Here is a 20,172-nt window from a genome sequence, read left to right as displayed (position 1 = left end):
ATGGCACCCGCGTTCCGTTTTTTTCACTATCTTTCAGAACGGAAATTTTAAAATCTCGTTTTTTTTTGCCTTTTCTGGAAATTAGTGAAGGCAGCGCATCAAAGGTGCGCAACGCTGGTGCGAACCTGGGAGCGCTCCGATGTGTGCTCCAAGGTGCGGCGTGCACGAAGTCGGACCCCGGTTTGCCCCGGGTGCGCACCTCGCGTGCACCTTGGTGCGCACACCTTGGCTGGGTTGCGCGCCCTGGTGGGCACCATGGTGCGCACCAAGGAGCGCTCCGAAGTGTGCTCCAAGGTGCGGCGTGCACGAAGTCGGAGCCCGGTTTGCCTCGGGTGCGCACCTCGCGTGCACCTTCGCCGCGGTGGGCACCATGGCGTGCACGAAGTCGGAGCCCGGTTTGCCCCGGGTGCGCACCTCGCGTGCACCTTCGCCGGGGTGGGCACCTTGGTGTGCAGACCTTGGCTGGGTTGCGCGCCCTGGTGGGCACCATGGTGCGCACCAAGGAGCGCTCCGAAGTGTGCTCCAAGGTGCGGCCTGCACGAAGTCGGAGCCCGGTTTGCCCCGCGTGTGCACCTCGGGTGGGCACCTTGGTGCGCATGCCTTGCCTGGGCTGCGCACCAGGGCGGGCTCAAGATGGCACCCGCGTTCCTTTTTTTTCACTATCTTTCAAAACGGAAATTTTAAAATCTCATTTTTGTTTGCCTTTTTCTGGAAATTAGTGAAGGCAGCGCATCAAAGGTGCGCACCTCGCTGCCCACCACGGTGCGCAACGCCGGTGGGCACCCGGGAGTGCTTCGAAGTGTGCTCCAAGGTGCTGCGTGCACGTTGTCGGAGCCCGGTTTGCCCCGGGTGCGCACCTCGCGTGCACCTTCGTCGGGGTGGGCACCTTGGCTGGGTTTGCCCCGGCTGCGCTCCGAAGCGGGGTTATTGGAGCGCCGCCTCTTTTTTTGTCGGAGCGTTTGGTGGGGTTTCTCGCATTGGCTCTTCCGAGGCCCGGTTGCCACCCTGGCGCGCACGAAGTCGGAAGTAGGGTTAATTGCCCGGGTGCGCACCTTTGCCAGGGTGGGCACCTTACCTGGGCTGCGCACCAGGGCGGGCTCAAGATGGCACGCGCGTTCCGTTTTTTTCACTATCTTTCAAAACGGAAATTTTAAAATCTCCTTTTTTTTTTGCCTTTTCTGGAAATTAGTGAAGGCAGCGCATCAAAGGTGCGCACCTCGCTGCCCACCTTGGTGTGCTCTGAGGTGCGCACCCGGGAGCGCTACGAAGTGTGCTCCAAGGTGCGGCGTGCACGTTGTCGGAGCCCGGTTTGCCCCGGGTGCGCACCTCGCCTGCACCTTGGCCGGGGTGGGCACCTTGGCTGGGTTTGCCCAGGGTGCGCTCCGAAGCGGGGTTACTGGAGCGCCCCCTCTTTTTTTGTCAGAGCGTTTGGTGGGGTTTCTCGCATTGGCTCTTCCCAGGCCCGGTTGTTGGGTGCGCTCCCACCCTGGCGCGCGCGAAGTTGGAAGTTGGGTTAATTGCCCGGGCGCGCACCTTCGCCAGGGTGGGCACCTTGGTGCGCACACCTTGGCTGGGCTGCGCACCAGGGCGGGCTCAAGATGGCACCAGCATTCCCTTTTTCTCACTATCTTTCAAAACGGAAATTTTAAAATCTCGTTTTTTTTTTGCCTTTTATGGAAATTAGTGAAGGCATCGCATCAAAGGTGCGCACCTCGCTGCCCACCTTGGTGTGCTCCGAGGTGCCCACCACGGTGCGCAACGCCGGTGCGAACCCGGGAGCGCCCCGATGTGTGCTCCAAGGTGCGGCGTGCACGAAGTCGGACCCCGGTTTGCCCCGGGTGCGCACCTCGCGTGCACCTTGGTGCGCACACCTTGGCTGGGTTGCGCGGCCTGGTGGGCACCATGGTGCGCACCAAGGAGCGCTCCGAAGTGTGCTCCAAGGTGCGGCGTGCACGAAGTCGGAGCCCGGTTTGCCCCGGGTACGCACCTCGCGTGCACCTTCGCCGGGGTGGGCACCTCGGCTGGGTTGCGCGCCCTGGTGCGCACCAAGGAGCGCTCCGAAGTGTGCTCCAAGGTGCGGCGTGCACGAAGTCGGAGCCCGGTTTGCCCCGGGTGCGCACCTTCGCCGCGGTGCGCACCATGGCGTGCACGAAGTCGGAGCCCGGTTTGCCCCGGGTGCGCACCTCGCGTGCACCTTCGGCGGGGTTGCGCGCCCTGGTGGGCACCATGGTGCGCACCAAGGAGCGCTCCGAAGTGTGCTCCAAGGTGCGGCGTGCACGAAGTCGGAGCCCGGTTTGCCCCGGGTGCGCACCTCGCGTGCACCTTCGGCGGGGTTGCGCGCCCTGGTGGGCACCATGGTGCGCACCAAGGAGCGCTCCGAAGTGTGCTCCAAGGTGCGGCGTGCACGAAGTCGGAGCCCGGTTTGCCCCGGGTGCGCACCTCGCGTGCACCTTCGCCGCGGTGGGCACCATGGCGTGCACGAAGTCGGAGCCCGGTTTGCCCCGGGTGCGCACCTCGCGTGCACCTTCGCCGGGGTGGGCACCTCGGCTGGGTTGCGCGCCCTGGTGCGCACCAAGGAGCGCTCCGAAGTGTGCTCCAAGGTGCGGCGTGCACGAAGTCGGAGCCCGGTTTGCCCCGGGTGCGCACCTCGCGTGCACCTTCGCCAGGGTGGGCACCTCGGTGCGCACACCTTCTCAATGTTTTCTTGCCTTTTCTGGAAATTGGTGAAGGCAGCGCATCAAAGGTGCGCACCTCGGTGTGCTCCGAGGTGCGAACCCGAGAGCGCTCCGAGGTGCCCACGAAGTCGAAAGTCGGGTTAATTGCATTGTTTTCCCCGGGTGCGCTCCGAGGTGCGCAACATCGGCGCGCACCAAGGAGGGCTCCGAAGTGTGCTCCAAGGTGCGCACGATGGCGTGCACCTCTGGTGCGCACGATTCGGAGCTCGGTTTGACCGGGGTGCGCACACCTTGGCTGGGTTGCGCACCTTTTGTGCGCTCCAAGGTGCGCACGAAGTCGGAGCTCGGTTTGCCCCGGGTGCGCACCTTCGCCAGGGTGCGCACCTTGATGCGCACGCCTTGGCTGGGCTGCGCACCTTGGTGGGCGCCATGGTGCGCACCTTTCGTGCGCTCCAAGGTGCGCACGAAGTCGGAGCTCGGTTTGCCCCGGGTGCGCACCTTGGTGGGCGCCATGGTGCACTCCGAGGTGCCCAAGATTGGTGCGCACCAAGGAGCGCTCCGAAGTGCGCTCCAAGGTGCGCGCGAAGTCGAAAGTTGGGTTAATTGTCCGGTTTGCCTCGGGTGCGCACCTTGCGTGCACCTTCGCCAGGGTGGGCGCCTTGGTGCGCACACCTTGGCTGGGCTGCGCACACCTTGGCACCCGCGTTTCCTTCATTTTAAATTTTTTTTTTTTACAATCTCTCAAGTGGGAAATTCTATAATCTCAACTTTTTTTGCCTTTTCAGGAAACTTTTGAATGGAGCGCATCATTGGTGCGCTCCGAAGTGTGCTCCAAAGCTCTCTCCAGCTGCGTGCACCTGCCCCGGCCGCGCACCCGGCCCCGCCCAGCTTCGCTCACCTGTCCCGGGCGTCTGGTGCGGAACCTTAGAGTAAGAAACATCACCGTGCACCTTGGCCAACGTGCGCGACTCGACCGAGCGCGCACTGGCCGAGGTGCACACCGATTTCACCTGGGTGCGCGCGCAGCACCTCGGGCGCACCGGGGTGCGCGCACAACGCCCGGGTTGCACCGTGGCCTGTGTGCTCGGGGCGCCTCGGGTGCGCGCTCGGTGTCGCCCCCGCGCGCGCGGTAGTGCGGGCAGCGCACCCCGGCCCGGCCCGGCCCCGACGAGAACGCAAACGGGCAAAAGGTTTATTCAAATAGCATTGCGACGCCCGGCGAAAAACTAAAAAAGGGTGCAACACCGGGACTTCCCGGGAGGTCACCCATCCCAGTACTACTCCGGCCCAAGCGCGCTTAACTGCGGAGTTCTGATGGGATCCGGTGCACTAACGCTGGTATGATCGCACCCGTTATGAGCTTGTCGCAGTGTGTACTTAGCAAACCGCGACCCACGTGCGAATCCACCCCGGCCACCCACCCCCGTCGAGGTGCACACCCTCCCTCGCGAAGTGCGCCCCGTTCGCCAAGTGTGAGCCCTGCCCGGGTGCGCGCACCTTGCTAGGGCGTCGGGTGTGCACCCGGCCCGGCCTACGTGCGTGCACCTGGAGGGGGCGTCGTGTGCGTGCAGTGTCCCGTCTGCAACGCGGTGCCCACACACCACCTCGGGCGCAACGACCTGCGCTCACATGTGGGCCGAGTGCACCTTGGTGCATGTTCGGGGCGCCTCGGGTGCACGCTCGATCTTGCCCCGGTGCACCAAGGCGCTCGGTTTGCCCCGGGTGCGCACTTGGTGCAAGGTGGGCACCCAAAATAGGGATCAAGCACCAAAACACAAGTTTCGGGATGCAAAATGGGACCCAAGGACCACAAATGCGTTCCAAGACCCATGATGGGTCCACGAGAACAAAAATGTGTTCCGAGACTTAATAAACAAATATTGGGTTTTAGGAGAAGAAACATGCTCTGATGCCCAAAACGAGAATCGACCCCGAAAAGGCCACAGGCCAAAAGTGGGATGCGAGACAAAAAAAAATGGGACCCGAGGACCAAAATTGGGTTCCCAGGTCGAAGACAGGGCAACCGGACAAGAAACGACCTCTAAGGCTCGAAATGAGTCCCGACGACTAAAACTTGACAAGAAGCACCCATCAGGCACCCAACTCGACACCCATGGGATGCCGACCCACCCGGGCTTCCACCTAGCACACCTTGGCACCCACCCACCCTCGCACCCAACCTCGCACCCAACTTAGCACCTTTGAACCCACATTGGCACTCACCCTGACCCTGGCACCTTGGAACCCACATTGGCACTCACCTTGACCCTGGCACCCACCTTTGCACTCACCTTGGGACCCACCCTGGCTCCCACCTCGGCACCCACCCAGACACCCACCTTGGTTCCTTGGCACCCACCTTGGATCCTTGGCACCCACCCCGACACCCACCTTGGCACGCAACTTGGCTACTTGCCACCCACCTTGGCTCCTTGACGCCCACCCCGACAACCACCCCGTGACCTACCCTGGCTAGGGTTGGTGCACACCCACCCTGGTGCCCACCTTGGCACCCACCCTATGACCCACCTTGGCACGCACCTTAGTACCCACCCCGTTACCCACCCTAGGACCCACCCCGTGACCCACCTTGGCCAGGGTGGGTGCCTTGGTGCGCACAACTTGCCTGGGCTGCACACCAGGGCGGGCTCAAGATGGCACCCGCGTTCCGTTTTTTTCACTATCTTTCAAAACGGAAATTTTAAAATCTCATTTTTTTCTTTTTTTTGCCTTTTCTGGAAATTAGTGAAGGCAGCGCATCAAAGGTGCGCAATGCTGGTGCGAACCCGGGAGCGCTCCGATGTGTGCTCCAAGGTGCGGCGTGCACGAAGTTCGAGCCCGGTTTGCCCCGGGTGCGCACCTCGCGTGCACCTTCGCCGGGGTGAGCACCTTGGCTGGGTTGCGCGCCCTGGTGCGTACCAAGGAGCGCTCTGAAGTGTGCTCCAAGGTGCGGCGTGCACGAAGTCGGAGCCCGGTTTGCCCCGGGTGTGCACCTCGGGTGCGCACCTCGCGTGCACCTTCGCTGCGGTGGGCACCTTGGCTGGGTTGCGCGCCTTGGTGGGCACCATGCAGTGCACGAAGTCGGAGCCCGGTTTGCCCCGGGCGCGCACCTCCGCCAGGGTGGGCACCTTGGTGCGCACAACTTGCCTGGGCTGCGCACCAGGAAGGGCTCAAGATGGCACCCGCGTTCCGTTTTTTTCACTATCTTTCAGAACGGAAATTTTAAAATATCGTTTTTTTTTGCCTTTTCTGGAAATTAGTGAAGGCAGCGCATCAAAGGTGCGCAACGCTGGTGCGAACCTGGGAGCGCTCCGATGTGTGCTCCAAGGTGCGGCGTGCACGAAGTCGGAGCCCGGTTTGCCCCGGGTGCGCCCTGGTGGGCACCATGGTGCGCACCAAGGAGCGCTCCGAAGTGTGCTCCAAGGTGCGGCCTGCACGAAGTCGGAGCCCGGTTTGCCCCGGGTGTGCACCTCGGGTGGGCACCTTGGTGCGCATGCCTTGCCTGGGCTGCGCACCAGGGCGGGCTCAAGATGGCACCCGCGTTCCTTTTTTTTCACTATCTTTCAAAACGGAAATTTTAAAATCTCATTTTTTTTTGCCTTTTTCTGGAAATTAGTGAAGGCAGCGCATCAAAGGTGCGCACCTCGCTGCCCACCACGGTGCGCAACGCCGGTGGGCACCCGGGAGTGCTTCGAAGTGTGCTCCAAGGTGCTGCGTGCACGTTGTCGGAGCCCGGTTTGCCCCGGGTGCGCACCTCGCGTGCACCTTCGTCGGGGTGGGCACCTTGGCTTGGTTTGCCCCGGCTGCGCTCCGAAGCGGGGTTATTGGAGCGCCGCCTCTTTTTTTGTCGGAGCGTTTGGTGGGGTTTCTCGCATTGGCTCTTCCGAGGCCCGGTTGCCACCCTGGCGCGCACGAAGTCGGAAGTAGGGTTAATTGCCCGGGTGCGCACCTTTGCCAGGGTGGCACCTTACCTGGGCTGCGCACCAGGGCGGGCTCAAGATGGCACGCGCGTTCCGTTTTTTTCACTATCTTTCAAAACGGAAATTTTAAAATCTCCTTTTTTTTTTGCCTTTTCTGGAAATTAGTGAAGGCAGCGCATCAAAGGTGCGCACCTCGCTGCCCACCTTGGTGTGCTCTGAGGTGCGCACCCGGGAGCGCTACGAAGTGTGCTCCAAGGTGCGGCGTGCACGTTGTCGGAGCCCGGTTTGCCCCGGGTGCGCACCTCGCCTGCACCTTGGCCGGGGTGGGCACCTTGGCTGGGTTTGCCCAGGGTGCGCTCCGAAGCGGGGTTACTGGAGCGCCCCCTCTTTTTTTGTCAGAGAGTTTGGTGGGGTTTCTCGCATTGGCTCTTCCCAGGCCCGGTTGTTGGGTGCGCTCCCACCCTGGCGCGCGCGAAGTTGGAAGTTGGGTTAATTGCCCGGGCGCGCACCTTCGCCAGGGTGGGCACCTTGGTGCGCAAACCTTGGCTGGGCTGCGCACCAGGGCGGGCTCAAGATGGCACCAGCATTCCCTTTTTCTCACTATCTTTCAAAACGGAAATTTTAAAATCTCGTTTTTTTTTTGCCTTTTATGGAAATTAGTGAAGGCATCGCATCAAAGGTGCGCACCTCGCTGCCCACCTTGGTGTGCTCCGAGGTGCCCACCACGGTGCGCAACGCCGGTGCGAACCCGGGAGCGCCCCGATGTGTGCTCCAAGGTGCGGCGTGCACGAAGTCGGACCCCGGTTTGCCCCGGGTGCGCACCTCGCGTGCACCTTGGTGCGCACACCTTGGCTGGGTTGCGCGGCCTGGTGGGCACCATGGTGCGCACCAAGGAGCGCTCCGAAGTGTGCTCCAAGGTGCGGCGTGCACGAAGTCGGAGCCCGGTTTGCCCCGGGTGCGCACCTTCGCCGCGGTGGGCACCATGGCGTGCACGAAGTCGGAGCCCGGTTTGCCCCGGGTGCGCACCTCGCGTGCACCTTCGCCGGGGTGGGCACCTCGGCTGGGTTGCGCGCCCTGGTGCGCACCAAGGAGCGCTCTGAAGTGTGCTCCAAGGTGCGGCGTGCACGAAGTCGGAGCCCGGTTTGCCCCGGGTGTGCACCTCGCGTGCACCTTCGCTGCGGTGGGCACCTTGGCTGGGTTGCGCGCCTTGGTGGGCACCATGCAGTGCACGAAGTCGGAGCCCGGTTTGCCCCGGGCGCGCACCTCCGCCAGGGTGGGCACCTTGGTGCGCACAACTTGCCTGGGCTGCGCACCAGGAAGGGCTCAAGATGGCACCCGCGTTCCGTTTTTTTCACTATCTTTCAGAACGGAAATTTTAAAATATCGTTTTTTTTTGCCTTTTCTGGAAATTAGTGAAGGCAGCGCATCAAAGGTGCGCAACGCTGGTGCGAACCTGGGAGCGCTCCGATGTGTGCTCCAAGGTGCGGCGTGCACGAAGTCGGACCCCGGTTTGCCCCGGGTGCGCACCTCGCGTGCACCTTGGTGCGCACACCTTGGCTGGGTTGCGCGCCGTGGTGGGCACCATGGTGCGCACCAAGGAGCGCTCCGAAGTGTGCTCCAAGGTGCGGCGTGCACGAAGTCGGAGCCCGATTTGCCCCGGGTGCGCACCTCGCGTGCACCTTCGCCGCGGTGGGCACCATGGCGTGCACGAAGTCGGAGCCCGGTTTGCCCCGGGTGCGCACCTCGCGTGCACCTTCGCCGGGGTGGGCACCTTGGTGTGCAGACCTTGGCTGGGTTGCGCGCCCTGGTGGGCACCATGGTGCGCACCAAGGAGCGCTCCGAAGTGTGCTCCAAGGTGCGGCCTGCACGAAGTCGGAGCCCGGTTTGCCCCGCGTGTGCACCTCGGGTGGGCACCTTGGTGCGCATGCCTTGCCTGGGCTGCGCACCAGGGCGGGCTCAAGATGGCACCCGCGTTCCTTTTTTTTCACTATCTTTCAAAACGGAAATTTTAAAATCTCATTTTTGTTTGCCTTTTTCTGGAAATTAGTGAAGGCAGCGCATCAAAGGTGCGCACCTCGCTGCCCACCACGGTGCGCAACGCCGGTGGGCACCCGGGAGTGCTTCGAAGTGTGCTCCAAGGTGCTGCGTGCACGTTGTCGGAGCCCGGTTTGCCCCGGGTGCGCACCTCGCGTGCACCTTCGTCGGGGTGGGCACCTTGGCTGGGTTTGCCCCGGCTGCGCTCCGAAGCGGGGTTATTGGAGCGCCGCCTCTTTTTTTGTCGGAGCGTTTGGTGGGGTTTCTCGCATTGGCTCTTCCGAGGCCCGGTTGCCACCCTGGCGCGCACGAAGTCGGAAGTAGGGTTAATTGCCCGGGTGCGCACCTTTGCCAGGGTGGGCACCTTACCTGGGCTGCGCACCAGGGCGGGCTCAAGATGGCACGCGCGTTCCGTTTTTTTCACTATCTTTCAAAACGGAAATTTTAAAATCTCCTTTTTTTTTTGCCTTTTCTGGAAATTAGTGAAGGCAGCGCATCAAAGGTGCGCACCTCGCTGCCCACCTTGGTGTGCTCTGAGGTGCGCACCCGGGAGCGCTACGAAGTGTGCTCCAAGGTGCGGCGTGCACGTTGTCGGAGCCCGGTTTGCCCCGGGTGCGCACCTCGCCTGCACCTTGGCCGGGGTGGGCACCTTGGCTGGGTTTGCCCAGGGTGCGCTCCGAAGCGGGGTTACTGGAGCGCCCCCTCTTTTTTTGTCAGAGCGTTTGGTGGGGTTTCTCGCATTGGCTCTTCCCAGGCCCGGTTGTTGGGTGCGCTCCCACCCTGGCGCGCGCGAAGTTGGAAGTTGGGTTAATTGCCCGGGCGCGCACCTTCGCCAGGGTGGGCACCTTGGTGCGCACACCTTGGCTGGGCTGCGCACCAGGGCGGGCTCAAGATGGCACCAGCATTCCCTTTTTCTCACTATCTTTCAAAACGGAAATTTTAAAATCTCGTTTTTTTTTTGCCTTTTATGGAAATTAGTGAAGGCATCGCATCAAAGGTGCGCACCTCGCTGCCCACCTTGGTGTGCTCCGAGGTGCCCACCACGGTGCGCAACGCCGGTGCGAACCCGGGAGCGCCCCGATGTGTGCTCCAAGGTGCGGCGTGCACGAAGTCGGACCCCGGTTTGCCCCGGGTGCGCACCTCGCGTGCACCTTGGTGCGCACACCTTGGCTGGGTTGCGCGGCCTGGTGGGCACCATGGTGCGCACCAAGGAGCGCTCCGAAGTGTGCTCCAAGGTGCGGCGTGCACGAAGTCGGAGCCCGGTTTGCCCCGGGTACGCACCTCGCGTGCACCTTCGCCGGGGTGGGCACCTCGGCTGGGTTGCGCGCCCTGGTGCGCACCAAGGAGCGCTCCGAAGTGTGCTCCAAGGTGCGGCGTGCACGAAGTCGGAGCCCGGTTTGCCCCGGGTGCGCACCTTCGCCGCGGTGCGCACCATGGCGTGCACGAAGTCGGAGCCCGGTTTGCCCCGGGTGCGCACCTCGCGTGCACCTTCGGCGGGGTTGCGCGCCCTGGTGGGCACCATGGTGCGCACCAAGGAGCGCTCCGAAGTGTGCTCCAAGGTGCGGCGTGCACGAAGTCGGAGCCCGGTTTGCCCCGGGTGCGCACCTCGCGTGCACCTTCGGCGGGGTTGCGCGCCCTGGTGGGCACCATGGTGCGCACCAAGGAGCGCTCCGAAGTGTGCTCCAAGGTGCGGCGTGCACGAAGTCGGAGCCCGGTTTGCCCCGGGTGCGCACCTCGCGTGCACCTTCGCCGCGGTGGGCACCATGGCGTGCACGAAGTCGGAGCCCGGTTTGCCCCGGGTGCGCACCTCGCGTGCACCTTCGCCGGGGTGGGCACCTCGGCTGGGTTGCGCGCCCTGGTGCGCACCAAGGAGCGCTCCGAAGTGTGCTCCAAGGTGCGGCGTGCACGAAGTCGGAGCCCGGTTTGCCCCGGGTGCGCACCTCGCGTGCACCTTCGCCAGGGTGGGCACCTCGGTGCGCACACCTTCTCAATGTTTTCTTGCCTTTTCTGGAAATTGGTGAAGGCAGCGCATCAAAGGTGCGCACCTCGGTGTGCTCCGAGGTGCGAACCCGAGAGCGCTCCGAGGTGCCCACGAAGTCGAAAGTCGGGTTAATTGCATTGTTTTCCCCGGGTGCGCTCCGAGGTGCGCAACATCGGCGCGCACCAAGGAGGGCTCCGAAGTGTGCTCCAAGGTGCGCACGATGGCGTGCACCTCTGGTGCGCACGATTCGGAGCTCGGTTTGACCGGGGTGCGCACACCTTGGCTGGGTTGCGCACCTTTTGTGCGCTCCAAGGTGCGCACGAAGTCGGAGCTCGGTTTGCCCCGGGTGCGCACCTTCGCCAGGGTGCGCACCTTGATGCGCACGCCTTGGCTGGGCTGCGCACCTTGGTGGGCGCCATGGTGCGCACCTTTCGTGCGCTCCAAGGTGCGCACGAAGTCGGAGCTCGGTTTGCCCCGGGTGCGCACCTTGGTGGGCGCCATGGTGCACTCCGAGGTGCCCAAGATTGGTGCGCACCAAGGAGCGCTCCGAAGTGCGCTCCAAGGTGCGCGCGAAGTCGAAAGTTGGGTTAATTGTCCGGTTTGCCTCGGGTGCGCACCTTGCGTGCACCTTCGCCAGGGTGGGCGCCTTGGTGCGCACACCTTGGCTGGGCTGCGCACACCTTGGCACCCGCGTTTCCTTCATTTTAAATTTTTTTTTTTTACAATCTCTCAAGTGGGAAATTCTATAATCTCAACTTTTTTTGCCTTTTCAGGAAACTTTTGAATGGAGCGCATCATTGGTGCGCTCCGAAGTGTGCTCCAAAGCTCTCTCCAGCTGCGTGCACCTGCCCCGGCCGCGCACCCGGCCCCGCCCAGCTTCGCTCACCTGTCCCGGGCGTCTGGTGCGGAACCTTAGAGTAAGAAACATCACCGTGCACCTTGGCCAACGTGCGCGACTCGACCGAGCGCGCACTGGCCGAGGTGCACACCGATTTCACCTGGGTGCGCGCGCAGCACCTCGGGCGCACCGGGGTGCGCGCACAACGCCCGGGTTGCACCGTGGCCTGTGTGCTCGGGGCGCCTCGGGTGCGCGCTCGGTGTCGCCCCCGCGCGCGCGGTAGTGCGGGCAGCGCACCCCGGCCCGGCCCGGCCCCGACGAGAACGCAAACGGGCAAAAGGTTTATTCAAATAGCATTGCGACGCCCGGCGAAAAACTAAAAAAGGGTGCAACACCGGGACTTCCCGGGAGGTCACCCATCCCAGTACTACTCCGGCCCAAGCGCGCTTAACTGCGGAGTTCTGATGGGATCCGGTGCACTAACGCTGGTATGATCGCACCCGTTATGAGCTTGTCGCAGTGTGTACTTAGCAAACCGCGACCCACGTGCGAATCCACCCCGGCCACCCACCCCCGTCGAGGTGCACACCCTCCCTCGCGAAGTGCGCCCCGTTCGCCAAGTGTGAGCCCTGCCCGGGTGCGCGCACCTTGCTAGGGCGTCGGGTGTGCACCCGGCCCGGCCTACGTGCGTGCACCTGGAGGGGGCGTCGTGTGCGTGCAGTGTCCCGTCTGCAACGCGGTGCCCACACACCACCTCGGGCGCAACGACCTGCGCTCACATGTGGGCCGAGTGCACCTTGGTGCATGTTCGGGGCGCCTCGGGTGCACGCTCGATCTTGCCCCGGTGCACCAAGGCGCTCGGTTTGCCCCGGGTGCGCACTTGGTGCAAGGTGGGCACCCAAAATAGGGATCAAGCACCAAAACACAAGTTTCGGGATGCAAAATGGGACCCAAGGACCACAAATGCGTTCCAAGACCCATGATGGGTCCACGAGAACAAAAATGTGTTCCGAGACTTAATAAACAAATATTGGGTTTTAGGAGAAGAAACATGCTCTGATGCCCAAAACGAGAATCGACCCCGAAAAGGCCACAGGCCAAAAGTGGGATGCGAGACAAAAAAAAATGGGACCCGAGGACCAAAATTGGGTTCCCAGGTCGAAGACAGGGCAACCGGACAAGAAACGACCTCTAAGGCTCGAAATGAGTCCCGACGACTAAAACTTGACAAGAAGCACCCATCAGGCACCCAACTCGACACCCATGGGATGCCGACCCACCCGGGCTTCCACCTAGCACACCTTGGCACCCACCCACCCTCGCACCCAACCTCGCACCCAACTTAGCACCTTTGAACCCACATTGGCACTCACCCTGACCCTGGCACCTTGGAACCCACATTGGCACTCACCTTGACCCTGGCACCCACCTTTGCACTCACCTTGGGACCCACCCTGGCTCCCACCTCGGCACCCACCCAGACACCCACCTTGGTTCCTTGGCACCCACCTTGGATCCTTGGCACCCACCCCGACACCCACCTTGGCACGCAACTTGGCTACTTGCCACCCACCTTGGCTCCTTGACGCCCACCCCGACAACCACCCCGTGACCTACCCTGGCTAGGGTTGGTGCACACCCACCCTGGTGCCCACCTTGGCACCCACCCTATGACCCACCTTGGCACGCACCTTAGTACCCACCCCGTTACCCACCCTAGGACCCACCCCGTGACCCACCTTGGCCAGGGTGGGTGCCTTGGTGCGCACAACTTGCCTGGGCTGCACACCAGGGCGGGCTCAAGATGGCACCCGCGTTCCGTTTTTTTCACTATCTTTCAAAACGGAAATTTTAAAATCTCATTTTTTTCTTTTTTTTGCCTTTTCTGGAAATTAGTGAAGGCAGCGCATCAAAGGTGCGCAATGCTGGTGCGAACCCGGGAGCGCTCCGATGTGTGCTCCAAGGTGCGGCGTGCACGAAGTCCGAGCCCGGTTTGCCCCGGGTGCGCACCTCGCGTGCACCTTCGCCGGGGTGAGCACCTTGGCTGGGTTGCGCGCCCTGGTGCGTACCAAGGAGCGCTCTGAAGTGTGCTCCAAGGTGCGGCGTGCACGAAGTCGGAGCCCGGTTTGCCCCGGGTGTGCACCTCGGGTGCGCACCTCGCGTGCACCTTCGCTGCGGTGGGCACCTTGGCTGGGTTGCGCGCCTTGGTGGGCACCATGCAGTGCACGAAGTCGGAGCCCGGTTTGCCCCGGGCGCGCACCTCCGCCAGGGTGGGCACCTTGGTGCGCACAACTTGCCTGGGCTGCGCATCAGGAAGGGCTCAAGATGGCACCCGCGTTCCGTTTTTTTCACTATCTTTCAGAACGGAAATTTTAAAATATCGTTTTTTTTTGCCTTTTCTGGAAATTAGTGAAGGCAGCGCATCAAAGGTGCGCAACGCTGGTGCGAACCTGGGAGCGCTCCGATGTGTGCTCCAAGGTGCGGCGTGCACGAAGTCGGAGCCCGGTTTGCCCCGGGTGCGCCCTGGTGGGCACCATGGTGCGCACCAAGGAGCGCTCCGAAGTGTGCTCCAAGGTGCGGCCTGCACGAAGTCGGAGCCCGGTTTGCCCCGGGTGTGCACCTCGGGTGGGCACCTTGGTGCGCATGCCTTGCCTGGGCTACGCACCAGGGCGGGCTCAAGATGGCACCCGCGTTCCTTTTTTTTCACTATCTTTCAAAACGGAAATTTTAAAATCTCATTTTTTTTTGCCTTTTTCTGGAAATTAGTGAAGGCAGCGCATCAAAGGTGCGCACCTCGCTGCCCACCACGGTGCGCAACGCCGGTGGGCACCCGGGAGTGCTTCGAAGTGTGCTCCAAGGTGCTGCGTGCACGTTGTCGGAGCCCGGTTTGCCCCGGGTGCGCACCTCGCGTGCACCTTCGTCGGGGTGGGCACCTTGGCTTGGTTTGCCCCGGCTGCGCTCCGAAGCGGGGTTATTGGAGCGCCGCCTCTTTTTTTGTCGGAGCGTTTGGTGGGGTTTCTCGCATTGGCTCTTCCGAGGCCCGGTTGCCACCCTGGCGCGCACGAAGTCGGAAGTAGGGTTAATTGCCCGGGTGCGCACCTTTGCCAGGGTGGCACCTTACCTGGGCTGCGCACCAGGGCGGGCTCAAGATGGCACGCGCGTTCCGTTTTTTTCACTATCTTTCAAAACGGAAATTTTAAAATCTCCTTTTTTTTTTGCCTTTTCTGGAAATTAGTGAAGGCAGCGCATCAAAGGTGCGCACCTCGCTGCCCACCTTGGTGTGCTCTGAGGTGCGCACCCGGGAGCGCTACGAAGTGTGCTCCAAGGTGCGGCGTGCACGTTGTCGGAGCCCGGTTTGCCCCGGGTGCGCACCTCGCCTGCACCTTGGCCGGGGTGGGCACCTTGGCTGGGTTTGCCCAGGGTGCGCTCCGAAGCGGGGTTACTGGAGCGCCCCCTCTTTTTTTGTCAGAGAGTTTGGTGGGGTTTCTCGCATTGGCTCTTCCCAGGCCCGGTTGTTGGGTGCGCTCCCACCCTGGCGCGCGCGAAGTTGGAAGTTGGGTTAATTGCCCGGGCGCGCACCTTCGCCAGGGTGGGCACCTTGGTGCGCAAACCTTGGCTGGGCTGCGCACCAGGGCGGGCTCAAGATGGCACCAGCATTCCCTTTTTCTCACTATCTTTCAAAACGGAAATTTTAAAATCTCGTTTTTTTTTTGCCTTTTATGGAAATTAGTGAAGGCATCGCATCAAAGGTGCGCACCTCGCTGCCCACCTTGGTGTGCTCCGAGGTGCCCACCACGGTGCGCAACGCCGGTGCGAACCCGGGAGCGCCCCGATGTGTGCTCCAAGGTGCGGCGTGCACGAAGTCGGACCCCGGTTTGCCCCGGGTGCGCACCTCGCGTGCACCTTGGTGCGCACACCTTGGCTGGGTTGCGCGGCCTGGTGGGCACCATGGTGCGCACCAAGGAGCGCTCCGAAGTGTGCTCCAAGGTGCGGCGTGCACGAAGTCGGAGCCCGGTTTGCCCCGGGTGCGCACCTTCGCCGCGGTGGGCACCATGGCGTGCACGAAGTCGGAGCCCGGTTTGCCCCGGGTGCGCACCTCGCGTGCACCTTCGCCGGGGTGGGCACCTCGGCTGGGTTGCGCGCCCTGGTGCGCACCAAGGAGCGCTCTGAAGTGTGCTCCAAGGTGCGGCGTGCACGAAGTCGGAGCCCGGTTTGCCCCGGGTGTGCACCTCGCGTGCACCTTCGCTGCGGTGGGCACCTTGGCTGGGTTGCGCGCCTTGGTGGGCACCATGCAGTGCACGAAGTCGGAGCCCGGTTTGCCCCGGGCGCGCACCTCCGCCAGGGTGGGCACCTTGGTGCGCACAACTTGCCTGGGCTGCGCACCAGGAAGGGCTCAAGATGGCACCCGCGTTCCGTTTTTTTCACTATCTTTCAGAACGGAAATTTTAAAATATCGTTTTTTTTTGCCTTTTCTGGAAATTAGTGAAGGCAGCGCATCAAAGGTGCGCAACGCTGGTGCGAACCTGGGAGCGCTCCGATGTGTGCTCCAAGGTGCGGCGTGCACGAAGTCGGACCCCGGTTTGCCCCGGGTGCGCACCTCGCGTGCACCTTGGTGCGCACACCTTGGCTGGGTTGCGCGCCCTGGTGGGCACCATGGTGCGCACCAAGGAGCGCTCCGAAGTGTGCTCCAAGGTGCGGCGTGCACGAAGTCGGAGCCCGGTTTGCCCCGGGTGCGCACCTCGCGTGCACCTTCGCCGCGGTGGGCACCATGGCGTGCACGAAGTCGGAGCCCGGTTTGCCCCGGGTGCGCACCTCGCGTGCACCTTCGCCGAGGTGGGCACCTTGGTGTGCAGACCTTGGCTGGGTTGCGCGCCCTGGTGGGCACCATGGTGCGCACCAAGGAGCGCTCCGAAGTGTGCTCCAAGGTGCGGCCTGCACGAAGTCGGAGCCCGGTTTGCCCCGGGTGTGCACCTCGGGTGGGCACCTTGGTGCGCATGCCTTGCCTGGGCTGCGCACCAGGGCGGGCTCAAGATGGCACCCGCGTTCCTTTTTTTTCACTATCTTTCAAAACGGAAATTTTAAAATCTCATTTTTTTTTGCCTTTTTCTGGAAATTAGTGAAGGCAGCGCATCAAAGGTGCGCACCTCGCTGCCCACCACGGTGCGCAACGCCGGTGGGCACCCGAGAGTGCTTCGAAGTGTGCTCCAAGGTGCTGCGTGCACGTTGTCGGAGCCCGGTTTGCCCCGGGTGCGCACCTCGCGTGCACCTTCGTCGGGGTGGGCACCTTGGCTGGGTTTGCCCCGGCTGCGCTCCGAAGCGGGGTTATTGGAGCGCCGCCTCTTTTTTTGTCGGAGCGTTTGGTGGGGTTTCTCGCATTGGCTCTTCCGAGGCCCGGTTGCCACCCTGGCGCGCACGAAGTCGGAAGTAGGGTTAATTGCCCGGGTGCGCACCTTTGCCAGGGTGGGCACCTTACCTGGGCTGCGCACCAGGGCGGGCTCAAGATGGCACGCGCGTTCCGTTTTTTTCACTATCTTTCAAAACGGAAATTTTAAAATCTCCTTTTTTTTTTGCCTTTTCTGGAAATTAGTGAAGGCAGCGCATCAAAGGTGCGCACCTCGCTGCCCACCTTGGTGTGCTCTGAGGTGCGCACCCGGGAGCGCTACGAAGTGTGCTCCAAGGTGCGGCGTGCACGTTGTCGGAGCCCGGTTTGCCCCGGGTGCGCACCTCGCCTGCACCTTGGCCGGGGTGGGCACCTTGGCTGGGTTTGCCCAGGGTGCGCTCCGAAGCGGGGTTACTGGAGCGCCCCCTCTTTTTTTGTCAGAGCGTTTGGTGGGGTTTCTCGCATTGGCTCTTCCCAGGCCCGGTTGTTGGGTGCGCTCCCACCCTGGCGCGCGCGAAGTTGGAAGTTGGGTTAATTGCCCGGGCGCGCACCTTCGCCAGGGTGGGCACCTTGGTGCGCACACCTTGGCTGGGCTGCGCACCAGGGCGGGCTCAAGATGGCACCAGCATTCCCTTTTTCTCACTATCTTTCAAAACGGAAATTTTAAAATCTCGTTTTTTTTTTGCCTTTTATGGAAATTAGTGAAGGCATCGCATCAAAGGTGCGCACCTCGCTGCCCACCTTGGTGTGCTCCGAGGTGCCCACCACGGTGCGCAACGCCGGTGCGAACCCGGGAGCGCCCCGATGTGTGCTCCAAGGTGCGGCGTGCACGAAGTCGGACCCCGGTTTGCCCCGGGTGCGCACCTCGCGTGCACCTTGGTGCGCACACCTTGGCTGGGTTGCGCGGCCTGGTGGGCACCATGGTGCGCACCAAGGAGCGCTCCGAAGTGTGCTCCAAGGTGCGGCGTGCACGAAGTCGGAGCCCGGTTTGCCCCGGGTACGCACCTCGCGTGCACCTTCGCCGGGGTGGGCACCTCGGCTGGGTTGCGCGCCCTGGTGCGCACCAAGGAGCGCTCCGAAGTGTGCTCCAAGGTGCGGCGTGCACGAAGTCGGAGCCCGGTTTGCCCCGGGTGCGCACCTTCGCCGCGGTGCGCACCATGGCGTGCACGAAGTCGGAGCCCGGTTTGCCCCGGGTGCGCACCTCGCGTGCACCTTCGGCGGGGTTGCGCGCCCTGGTGGGCACCATGGTGCGCACCAAGGAGCGCTCCGAAGTGTGCTCCAAGGTGCGGCGTGCACGAAGTCGGAGCCCGGTTTGCCCCGGGTGCGCACCTCGCGTGCACCTTCGGCGGGGTTGCGCGCCCTGGTGGGCACCATGGTGCGCACCAAGGAGCGCTCCGAAGTGTGCTCCAAGGTGCGGCGTGCACGAAGTCGGAGCCCGGTTTGCCCCGGGTGCGCACCTCGCGTGCACCTTCGCCGCGGTGGGCACCATGGCGTGCACGAAGTCGGAGCCCGGTTTGCCCCGGGTGCGCACCTCGCGTGCACCTTCGCCGGGGTGGGCACCTCGGCTGGGTTGCGCGCCCTGGTGCGCACCAAGGAGCGCTCCGAAGTGTGCTCCAAGGTGCGGCGTGCACGAAGTCGGAGCCCGGTTTGCCCCGGGTGCGCACCTCGCGTGCACCTTCGCCAGGGTGGGCACCTCGGTGCGCACACCTTCTCAATGTTTTCTTGCCTTTTCTGGAAATTGGTGAAGGCAGCGCATCAAAGGTGCGCACCTCGGTGTGCTCCGAGGTGCGAACCCGAGAGCGCTCCGAGGTGCCCACGAAGTCGAAAGTCGGGTTAATTGCATTGTTTTCCCCGGGTGCGCTCCGAGGTGCGCAACATCGGCGCGCACCAAGGAGGGCTCCGAAGTGTGCTCCAAGGTGCGCACGATGGCGTGCACCTCTGGTGCGCACGATTCGGAGCTCGGTTTGACCGGGGTGCGCACACCTTGGCTGGGTTGCGCACCTTTTGTGCGCTCCAAGGTGCGCACGAAGTCGGAGCTCGGTTTGCCCCGGGTGCGCACCTTCGCCAGGGTGCGCACCTTGATGCGCACGCCTTGGCTGGGCTGCGCACCTTGGTGGGCGCCATGGTGCGCACCTTTCGTGCGCTCCAAGGTGCGCACGAAGTCGGAGCTCGGTTTGCCCCGGGTGCGCACCTTGGTGGGCGCCATGGTGCACTCCGAGGTGCCCAAGATTGGTGCGCACCAAGGAGCGCTCCGAAGTGCGCTCCAAGGTGCGCGCGAAGTCGAAAGTTGGGTTAATTGTCCGGTTTGCCTCGGGTGCGCACCTTGCGTGCACCTTCGCCAGGGTGGGCGCCTTGGTGCGCACACCTTGGCTGGGCTGCGCACACCTTGGCACCCGCGTTTCCTTCATTTTAAATTTTTTTTTTTTACAATCTCTCAAGTGGGAAATTCTATAATCTCAACTTTTTTTGCCTTTTCAGGAAACTTTTGAATGGAGCGCATCATTGGTGCGCTCCGAAGTGTGCTCCAAAGCTCTCTCCAGCTGCGTGCACCTGCCCCGGCCGCGCACCCGGCCCCGCCCAGCTTCGCTCACCTGTCCCGGGCGTCTGGTGCGGAACCTTAGAGTAAGAAACATCACCGTGCACCTTGGCCAACGTGCGCGACTCGACCGAGCGCGCACTGGCCGAGGTGCACACCGATTTCACCTGGGTGCGCGCGCAGCACCTCGGGCGCACCGGGGTGCGCGCACAACGCCCGGGTTGCACCGTGGCCTGTGTGCTCGGGGCGCCTCGGGTGCGCGCTCGGTGTCGCCCCCGCGCGCGCGGTAGTGCGGGCAGCGCACCCCGGCCCGGCCCGGCCCCGACGAGAACGCAAACGGGCAAAAGGTTTATTCAAATAGCATTGCGACGCCCGGCGAAAAACTAAAAAAGGGTGCAACACCGGGACTTCCCGGGAGGTCACCCATCCCAGTACTACTCCGGCCCAAGCGCGCTTAACTGCGGAGTTCTGATGGGATCCGGTGCACTAACGCTGGTATGATCGCACCCGTTATGAGCTTGTCGCAGTGTGTACTTAGCAAACCGCGACCCACGTGCGAATCCACCCCGGCCACCCACCCCCGTCGAGGTGCACACCCTCCCTCGCGAAGTGCGCCCCGTTCGCCAAGTGTGAGCCCTGCCCGGGTGCGCGCACCTTGCTAGGGCGTCGGGTGTGCACCCGGCCCGGCCTACGTGCGTGCACCTGGAGGGGGCGTCGTGTGCGTGCAGTGTCCCGTCTGCAACGCGGTGCCCACACACCACCTCGGGCGCAACGACCTGCGCTCACATGTGGGCCGAGTGCACCTTGG

At 63.1% G+C, this 20,172-nt stretch overlaps 3 non-coding genes across 3 annotated transcripts; all 3 read right to left on the bottom strand.

Annotated features, from left to right (window-relative positions):
• Window positions 1-3,908: 3,908 nt before the first annotated feature.
• On the bottom strand, window positions 3,909-4,027 carry LOC131866176 (5S ribosomal RNA). Its single transcript, XR_009364807.1, has one exon. It is a non-coding gene; the product is annotated as a 5S ribosomal RNA (ribosomal RNA).
• A 7,804-nt stretch (window positions 4,028-11,831) lies between these two features.
• Window positions 11,832-11,950, bottom strand: LOC131866175 (5S ribosomal RNA). The gene has a single exon (XR_009364806.1). It is a non-coding gene; the product is annotated as a 5S ribosomal RNA (ribosomal RNA).
• Window positions 11,951-19,754: 7,804 nt separating this feature from the next.
• LOC131866174 (5S ribosomal RNA) lies at window positions 19,755-19,873 on the bottom strand. The gene has a single exon (XR_009364805.1). It is a non-coding gene; the product is annotated as a 5S ribosomal RNA (ribosomal RNA).
• Between the last annotated feature and the right edge of the window lie 299 nt (window positions 19,874-20,172).

The sequence above is a fragment of the Cryptomeria japonica genome, unplaced genomic scaffold (genome assembly GCF_030272615.1).
Source record: "Cryptomeria japonica unplaced genomic scaffold, Sugi_1.0 HiC_scaffold_133, whole genome shotgun sequence".
NCBI classification, from domain to species: Eukaryota; Viridiplantae; Streptophyta; class Pinopsida; order Cupressales; family Cupressaceae; genus Cryptomeria; species Cryptomeria japonica.
This window is presented reverse-complemented; position numbering and strand designations above follow the sequence as displayed.